Source organism: Artibeus jamaicensis, unplaced genomic scaffold (assembly GCF_021234435.1).
Source record: "Artibeus jamaicensis isolate MK-2021 breed Jamaican fruit bat unplaced genomic scaffold, CSHL_Jam_final contig_2170, whole genome shotgun sequence".
Lineage (NCBI taxonomy): Eukaryota > Metazoa > Chordata > Mammalia > Chiroptera > Phyllostomidae > Artibeus > Artibeus jamaicensis.
The window spans coordinates 5,372,515-5,381,013 of record NW_026521445.1 but is presented as its reverse complement, the minus strand read 5'-3'; positions in this window follow the sequence as shown (position 1 = coordinate 5,381,013).

Below are 8,499 nucleotides of genomic sequence, written 5' to 3'. Positions count from 1 at the left end.
CCGTCAAAGCATTGCTACCCACCCCTCCAATCATGAACTTGCGTTACAGCTCCACTTGACAACTTCCTGTCCACGTATCAAGAGGAGAGCCCAGAACACCTTGCCAAAGACACAGGCATTGCCAAAGAGTTGTTACCCTCACAGTAAATATCAGATGAGGATATAAGCGTTCTTATGTGACACAGCTAGGCTTTTATATGGCTCAAATTGTGAGCAGGAAATGTTTTTGAAAATAATTACTTGTTCCAATCCATTTTTAGGACAGTTCCTTAAATTTGAAGTCACAGTTAAGGGGCCCACATCCCGGCCAATTTCGAAAACAAGGATTCTGCGTGGAATTAACAACGGTGGTTTAAATTACATGCAGGATTGTCTCAGGAGGAAAAGAATGAAATCACTATTTCGATGATGAAAGAAATAATGTATGGTTTCTAGTAGTGTATTTTCAGATAGCTGTGTTTTGATTCTGTGGTTTAAAATGAGCTCATCAGGGGTCTTTTAAGTTACTACATGATGCCCCCGTCACTTTCTCTGAGTTAATGGTGGATAAGGAAGGTATATTCTCTTCACGTGGCTAAAACTTCTCCATTTTCTGAGATATAGCTACAAGGCCCAGGGTCAAACAGTTACTAGTTTAAAGACTGTTACCAGCCCTGTGTACATGCTGTCTTTCAGCCAGGAGAACTCACTTAGGAAAAGCACTTGCAAAAATGTAAGTCGTGAACACTTGAATCTCGCATCCTGCCATAAAGTGCATCAGCAAGTGAGTTTAATAAAACATGCTGTTTAAAATAGTCTGTAATTTCCTGTTTCTACATTTCCCTTTAGTATCTGTGACAGGCTGAAGAGCGATGGCTAAATGGAGGGAATTTACACAAGCTAAGTCTGCTGCTGTTTGCAAACCACCGCCATGAGCTTCATATTCTTTGGTAAACAGTTCCCTGGTGGGCTCTCTATAGTTCACTGTTTTTCCCTCGGTGTAGGTCCAATTTGTTAATTTTGAACATGCAAACTACTTCTTTCTAGACTGGAAACACCTGCTTTTGACCACAGTGAAACTGATAGAATGTATGGAGATGATGAGTCATTTCTCATGAAATTTCCCATGTTTTTCAACCCGGTTTTTATAGCCGTTCCCTTGATTTCAAATTATAAAATCTTATAAAATGACCTATCTTGGGAGGGATGGGGGAGAACACACACAGAGAAGAATTTGTAGAGACGTGAGCTTCAGGCTTGCTTTCTGCCAAGATCCGAGACAGTGGGCACATAGCAGAACTCTGGGAGGGAGGGCCATGGCCTTCAGCAGGCATTGTCTCCATCCGGGTAGTTCCACGGCAGCAGCTGAGTCCAGGCTCGGGCCTGTGATCCTTCGCTGCCTTCTCTGATTGGTCAGCTCACACATGAACCCGACCTGGATACTTCTAGATACAGTGCTCTTCCTGTAGGTGCCTTCTTAGCAATTGCAATGAGCTAAGCTCAGGTACGATATAATGCTTGTGTCCTAGCAATCAAGAAGTGAACAGATATCTCTGAAATGCACCTGGCACAGCACTCAGGCATCTGTGCCACCCTCAAAGCTCACGAAACCCCAGAGTTCACAGTAAGGAAAAGACGGAGAATAACAGACTACAAGGCAAGGGATTTCAGCAAAAGATTGGGAGTTGCTCTCTGATGGAGTAGAGGTCTGAACAGAGTTCCACGTGCATTACAGAGTGAATTCACTTTAAAGTCTAAAGATTAGAAAGGAAAGAAGACTTTGTTTTTGGTAGGCCCTCTTTATGGACACCGTAAAAATCATTTCAGGGACTAAAGTTTTTCCTTTATGCTTTTACAGAAAGAGAAATAAATGGCTGCCTTTACTAGGAGCTGCGAGGGTTTCTCACTGTTGTTCTCCAAGTCCTTAGATGCTGTGCTTTTCAATGAACCCACCAAAATATCTTTGTGATTACCCACAGGCCTTAGCCCAAGGCACTTCTCTCTTGTTCAGCTCAGGCTCAGACAGCCAGGGTTTCTCTGAGCACAGTAGAAGCTTAAGAGTGTAGGGTTTGGAGTCATGTGGGCGAAACACAAATTTCCATTCTGCCACTGTAGCCGTACAACCTTGGTCTTGGCCAGTGAGCCCTTTACCTCTTACAACCCTGGTTTCCTTGGCTGTCAGATGGGGTCCCCACTTCATGAGTTGTCTGGAGTACTCACTGTACTTCACACCCGTTATGTGTGTGAAGTGCCGTAAGTCCCTGGACACCTTGAAGGACAGACGACGGTCCCAGGGCCTTCTCTTTGTGGAAAGTATTTAGCCTCCTGGGTTCTGTACAGAAAGCTTGAAATAGGAGGGTAGGGTCAAACCTGGGGACCCAGAACCCTAAGACAGCAGGGTTCTATGAAAGTAGTCATTGATATCCCTGGGGTATTTTTAATATTTCCAAAAGCTTACAGGAAATCATAAAATTTCCTGAAAGCAGTTGGTCAGGCAAGCCCATGTCAGATTTCTTTACCTTTGGCTGGAATTTAATCAGCCTGGGTTAGCACAAACCAAGAAGAAACTGTCACTGAGAGAATAAAGGTGCTACCCTCAATAAATACAATTTATTTTACAGCTAGAATCTTTCAGAACACTGGCTATGTGAAGGGAATAAGAGGTGTCCCTTGCGAGAGAAAAGTTTAAAACCACTTACTCCTGACTCATCTCAAGGATTGACCAAAGGTCAAGTTTATTTCAATTACTATATTAAATGATTCTCTTAGACCTTGTTTTTACTCAGAAAAAAAAGTACAGCATTAAGTAAGTAGATATAGAGCAAACATTACTCCTACTGTTCCTATAGTTGATAAATGTGGCCAAAGCAGAAATGTCTGTATAATGATAACTTTGAGGCCATGACCTCTCATAAAATAACTACCATACAGTTTCCACTTATAAGGTCCAAGTTTAAAAGCAGATCAACTAGGGTGTGGTTGAGCCTACTGCAAAATCTCATCCCTTTCTTTGCTGCGTTTAAACTCAGAGCCCAGTCCTGGCTGGTGTGGCTCAGTGGATTGAGTGCCTGCGTGCCAACCTATTGGGGGCATGTGGGAGGTGACTAATCAATGTACCTACCCCTCACACATTGACATTTTTCCCCTCCCTTCCCCTTTCTCTAAAAGAAAATAAATAAAATCTTTAAGAAAATAAATAAACTCAGAGCCCAACCAGTGGCTTCAAAATAGGATTTCATGAAAAAAATTACATTTCCCTCTCTTAATTTTTCAAGGCTACATATTTTTCCATAAGGTGAGGTATACCCGTAGTGATGCTTGCTGATCGGTAGGTCTGAAATGAGAACAAAACAGAGCCATATGGTTTGAGAAAGAGATATGGGCACCAGAGTACAATAAAAGGCAATGCAGCATCGCGCAGGGATGCTTCCAGGACCTCCCTGGAGCAGATTTTCCTCCCACTCTACTCAGCTCTAGGATCTCGTGATTGGCCAATAGTTGCATTTGGGGCAGCTGGGAGGCCAGGACACCTCAGCCTACCCAGGGAGATCCAGGCTAGCCATCTCCAGACCCGTGTTCTTTCTGTGTTGGAAACTCTGTGGCTGGAGTAGATTTTTTATTTTCTGGTGGGTAGGATTCCAACAAGCAAGGAGGGTCAGTTAGAATTCTCAACCAGTTCAGCCTTAACCTAGCTGGTTTTAGCCAAGATGATGTAAGGTACAAGGGATGGGAGGGATGGAGGACATCTCTCTGAAAACAGTGTTAGTCTCCACACAGAATAGAATCATAACGAAATCCTGGGGCCATCTGTCCACCTGGGTGTTGCAAGGGATGAATAAATAAATACAGGCTAGGAAGAACCCTGGGATGGCATTTGCAAGAACTGATTGATTTCCAATTCTTAGTCTCATTATAGATCAGACAAGGTTTAACTCAATTGTTCTAAAATTTTCAAACTTTTGAACTTCTTTCTTACAGTTTATTGTATTGGTTTTCCATCAAATGACTGCTGTTTCTTAACCACGAAAATGTAACCGAGTTAATATTGAGAGCACTAGGTTAGGAGTTAGGAGACAGGTTCTTGCTGAGCTCTACCACCCACTGGCTGTCTAACCCCTGACAAACCCCTTAACGTTTTTGAGTCATCATTTCTGATCTGTCAAATGACGAGGCTGCACCCCAAGGGCCCCTAAGATTGATCCCTTTTGGCCCTAACATTTGTGATTCTAACAACGATGATCTTTCTGAAGATTTTTCACTTGAATTGTCTACATGTAGTCTTGTCCTTTCTTTTCCCAATAAGCCTTTTCCCCCCACGCCCACAAACAAACAAACAAACAAACAAACAAACAAAAACAACCCTGAGAAATTGCTTCTGGAGATTTCTTAAAGAATGGATCTCTGAGCTTGAGATTTCCTTTCCCCAGAGATCATTTTCTGCATGCGGCTGCTAACCTATTGTCTGAAATGCATTCCTCCAGATAGGCCATACTCCCGGCGGTGTCTGGGTACAGTCACTGCCCCCCTCCGTCTCTCATTAGCCCATTAGCTCAGAACATCCAGAGCCAGCCAGGCACAGCGCTGCTCCCCCTGGCACAAGATTGCCCTCCCCTCCCAGCAGCCAGCCTTCCTGCCCCACACAGGCAGGAGATCCGAGAACCCTCTTCTCTCTCCTTCTGAGTAATAAAACAGCGGACTTTCCCCCCTCTTTTTATGAAGACAGTTCTTGCAGCTGTTACTATAACTGTTGGGTGTTTTTTCTTCTTCATACAAGCCAAGATTATGGTCCCGTAACCCAATTAGTGTCATTTGGTGGTGGTCCAAGTGCTTCCCCTGCACGAGTTTTAATTTGGGGATCCCCGGAGGCGGCACTCCACATCTGTAGCCGGCCTGTTCTTCCTCTTCCCTTATTTGCTCGAGGTTTATAGGAGGATTAGCTGTGTGGTCTGGGAGGCGGCTGCTTCTCTTTCATCCGCACTGCTCTCCAGCCGCCAAGGAGCCTTTTACTTTTCATCAAGCCCTGGCACCTGGAGGGCGGGCAGCCGGGGCGATGGAATGAATCAGTGGATGCCCTGCAGACCTCGGGGGGCGCGGCCCTGCAAGGATGGGGGAGGGGAGAGGAGAAGAAGGCTGCTTATTGGGCTGCTAGCCACCCCGCCAGGCTGAGCCAGGCTGGGCCAGGCTGGGATCAGGGGCGTGCAGGGCGCAGAGCCCCCGCCACCTCCGCCCCGCCCCCACTCCCTGGTTGACGAGGGCTGGCAAGGGCTCGCGGCGCTCATTGTGCAGGCAGCTGGCACCAGCTGGGAAGGGGAATTTGCATAACAAAGAGCCAGAGCGAGCGCGGCGCAGCCCGGCGGGGGCTCTGCGGAGCGCCCAGAGCTCAGAAGAGCCGCACAGTCAAGGGCTACAGCGCGCCCTGGGCCTCTCTGGCCCCAGACTCTTGGAGCCGTAGGCCCCTGGCATCTGGGACGATCCGGGGGTCTACCGAGGTCCAACCGCGGAGCTCGCCCAGAGAAAATAGTGGATGTGAGTGTGAGTGTTGGTGACAGCGTGAGTGGGCGTGGGCGGATGGGTTGAGTGTGGATCCCTCTGAATGTGTGTGCGTGTGTGCAGGGCGTGCACTGGGTCTGCGGACATGTGAATGTGGTGTGAAGGGGCCACCTGCAGACTGGAGGAGACACACCAGGTCCTTCCCCGCCCTCTTTGTTTATTCCTGCCCTGAAATTGGGAAAGGCATCACTAGTTCTCAACTCTGGCTGCACCTGGGGAGCCTTTACCTAGCCGCCTGACCGCAACCGCACCTAGAGCCTTGGGAATAAGGGGCCGCTGAGCCCGGGTTTAGGGCCTTGAAGACTGTCCTTCGCCGCCAGTGGCTGAGGTCCAGTGCACATTCCTCCGACACCAGCGCTGGTCTCCAGGGTCCGAATGGGCAACTTCACTTCCACGACTGCACGTCATCCTTACACAGCTGCCCCGTGGGGAGAAAACTGTCGGGAGACCAAGATTGTTAAGTGTCAGAAAAGGTCACAAAGCTAGTAATTTGGCCGAACGATTTGGAGCCCAGAGCTGGGACTCAAAGCCCACGTTCTTTCCACTTTAATAGTTTACAATTTAAAAACACAGTTTAATCCGTTGCCAAACCTCCAACTGACCAGGTCCCAGGAAGGACCCTGGGAGGACTGCAGGGGAGGTCAGGGCACAGAAAGACCCCCATCCCAGGTGGCAGGCAGGGACCAGACGACGTCCCTGGAAACGAATGCCGAGGCCTCTCAGCGATCCGACTCGCTTCTCCCCTCCCCCGCCGCGGGAATGGCAACAAGGTCAGGGTCCAGCCCCCTTCCTACAGGATGGGAAGATGCAGCACAAGCTGTTCGCAGTCACCCAGGAGCTGTCGGTAGTGAACAGCCAGGGGCGGAGTGGGCAGGAGGCAGGAGGAAGAGCCGCAGCCAGGGACCAGGGGACCCGGGGAGCAGGGGACCCGCAGACCACACCTCTGCGCCTCCTGCCTAGCGCCTGGGTCTCGCCTCCCTGCTCCCTGCGGGCTTCTTCTTGAGTGTCCCCTGCGTCTCTGAGGCTCCTCACCGGTTATATGACAGGAATCCCTTGCCCTGCCTGCCTGCGCAGCTCTCCCGGAGAGGGAGAAGAGAAATAAAATGAGCTGCGAGGCTCTGCCAGCCCCAAGCTCCCTCATTAACCAGAGGTGTGTGATTGCGTGAGCGCCGGCTGCTTCAGGCCTAGCAGCACTGAGCTCTAGGAGGCCGCGGCCTCTGAGGCCATGCAGACGCCCCGGGGAGATGAAGGGGGTGTCACACAGCCCTCTGCCCAGCCAGCTTTGCTCTGCCTGCACCAGGTGCTTTGATGGTCAAACCCCATCCTACAAGAACCCCAGTGCTGGGGAAGGGAACAGCCCTGGGCACTGGGGCAGCCTCTGGTCCTGGAGGCGTCCTGGAGACAGACAGGGCTGACACCCTGGGCCCCCAGCCTGAGTGCCACCCATCTGAGCTCAGGAATGGGTTAGGTGAGCCAAGGGCCCCACAGGGCTGGTGGTGGCTGCTGTTATTATTATTAATAGTTCAGAATTCTCCTAGGTTCTAGCAACTGTGTTCATTCTCAATAAATGGTTTCTTAATAATCATTTTAATTAGCAAAAAGGCTGTCTTATTAAAGCTAATTAAAGGCAATTTGGGAACCTTATTTTCATACAATCATAAAATTAGAGAAACAAGAGGCTGGAGAAATGGGGAGCTCTCAGACTTTCTGCAGAGGGGGCAGGGAAGAGCTGGGCAGGGAGGCCACAGCCCCAGGCCAGGCCTGCAGGCAGGAATGCCCAGACCCAGGAGCAGCCTCACACGGGGCTGGGGGGGCGGGGCAGCTGGAGGGAGGGATGTTCTTCACATCCTCCAACCAGAGTCTCGGAGTCACCCCAACTTCTGCTCCCACTGTTGGTCATTTCTCTTTCTCCAGTTTTCTGGAAATTGGAAGTGCATGTCCTTTAGAGACTTGCCTTGCCTGGGCCTCACTCCTTCCCAGAAGCTCCCCATGCGTCCCCTCCCATTCCCTCCCCCTCCACACTGCGGCTGGTCTCGTCCAGAAGCACTGGCCTAACAGGTTTGTTTTTTCTCTCCTTCCCATTTCCCAGCCTTCACCCCTGCTCTTCCCTCAGCCCGGAAAAACCTCTATCTCCACTCAGGCAGAGAGCAACTTCCTCTCAAGGTCACTTCAAGGTCTGTGTTTTTTAAGAAGCCTTCCTGGTTCCTCTATACCTGTTTTATGATATATAAAATATAATATCCCTCTCTCTATAATGACTTTTCAACATATATATACACACACATATATATATACCATTCTTTTTTAGAAAGGCCGTATAAAGTAGGAATTAAACATGGGTTTTCAAATCAGAGACCTTAGTTACAATGTGGGCTTCACATAATTTTGTGACTGTGGAACAGTGGTTAGTGGGCATATACCATCAATGTGTTTTCTAACAAATGACTTGATTTCCCTAAACTCTGGTTTCCTCCTTGAGAGTAAAGTGAGACTCATGGTAATACCTGCATGTAGGGAACTGTTCTGCGTGGCGTGGGCCCAGCTCCCACTCGGAGATGCACAGGACCCAGGCCCATGGATAGGTTCTCCCGTGGGGAATCAGGCCTGCAATGTGCCTAGGCCGATTTGAGTCTTTCTTTTTGCTAAAAACTCCCTCAACTGGATTTGTGGCAAACATTTACCGCAAAATAACTTCCTAAAATCCATGCTAAACCTTCCAAGGATGAGTGTAACCAGTTCAACCACTTTTCCCCAAATATCCCTCTTCTGTGATGTGATTAGCGGCATTGGCTCCTTTGTTTTCTGTAAAAGGTAACCACCTAAAGCAACCTGTGCATAGTAAATGGGCACATCAGGTAATGTGCCAAGAAACCCAACAAAGGCCGGGTCAGGGCAAGGGCCAAGGCTTTTGGCTCCCCTTGAGAGAAAGAGCCATGCTGTCCCTTTTCCTACACTGGACTGGACTCAGTA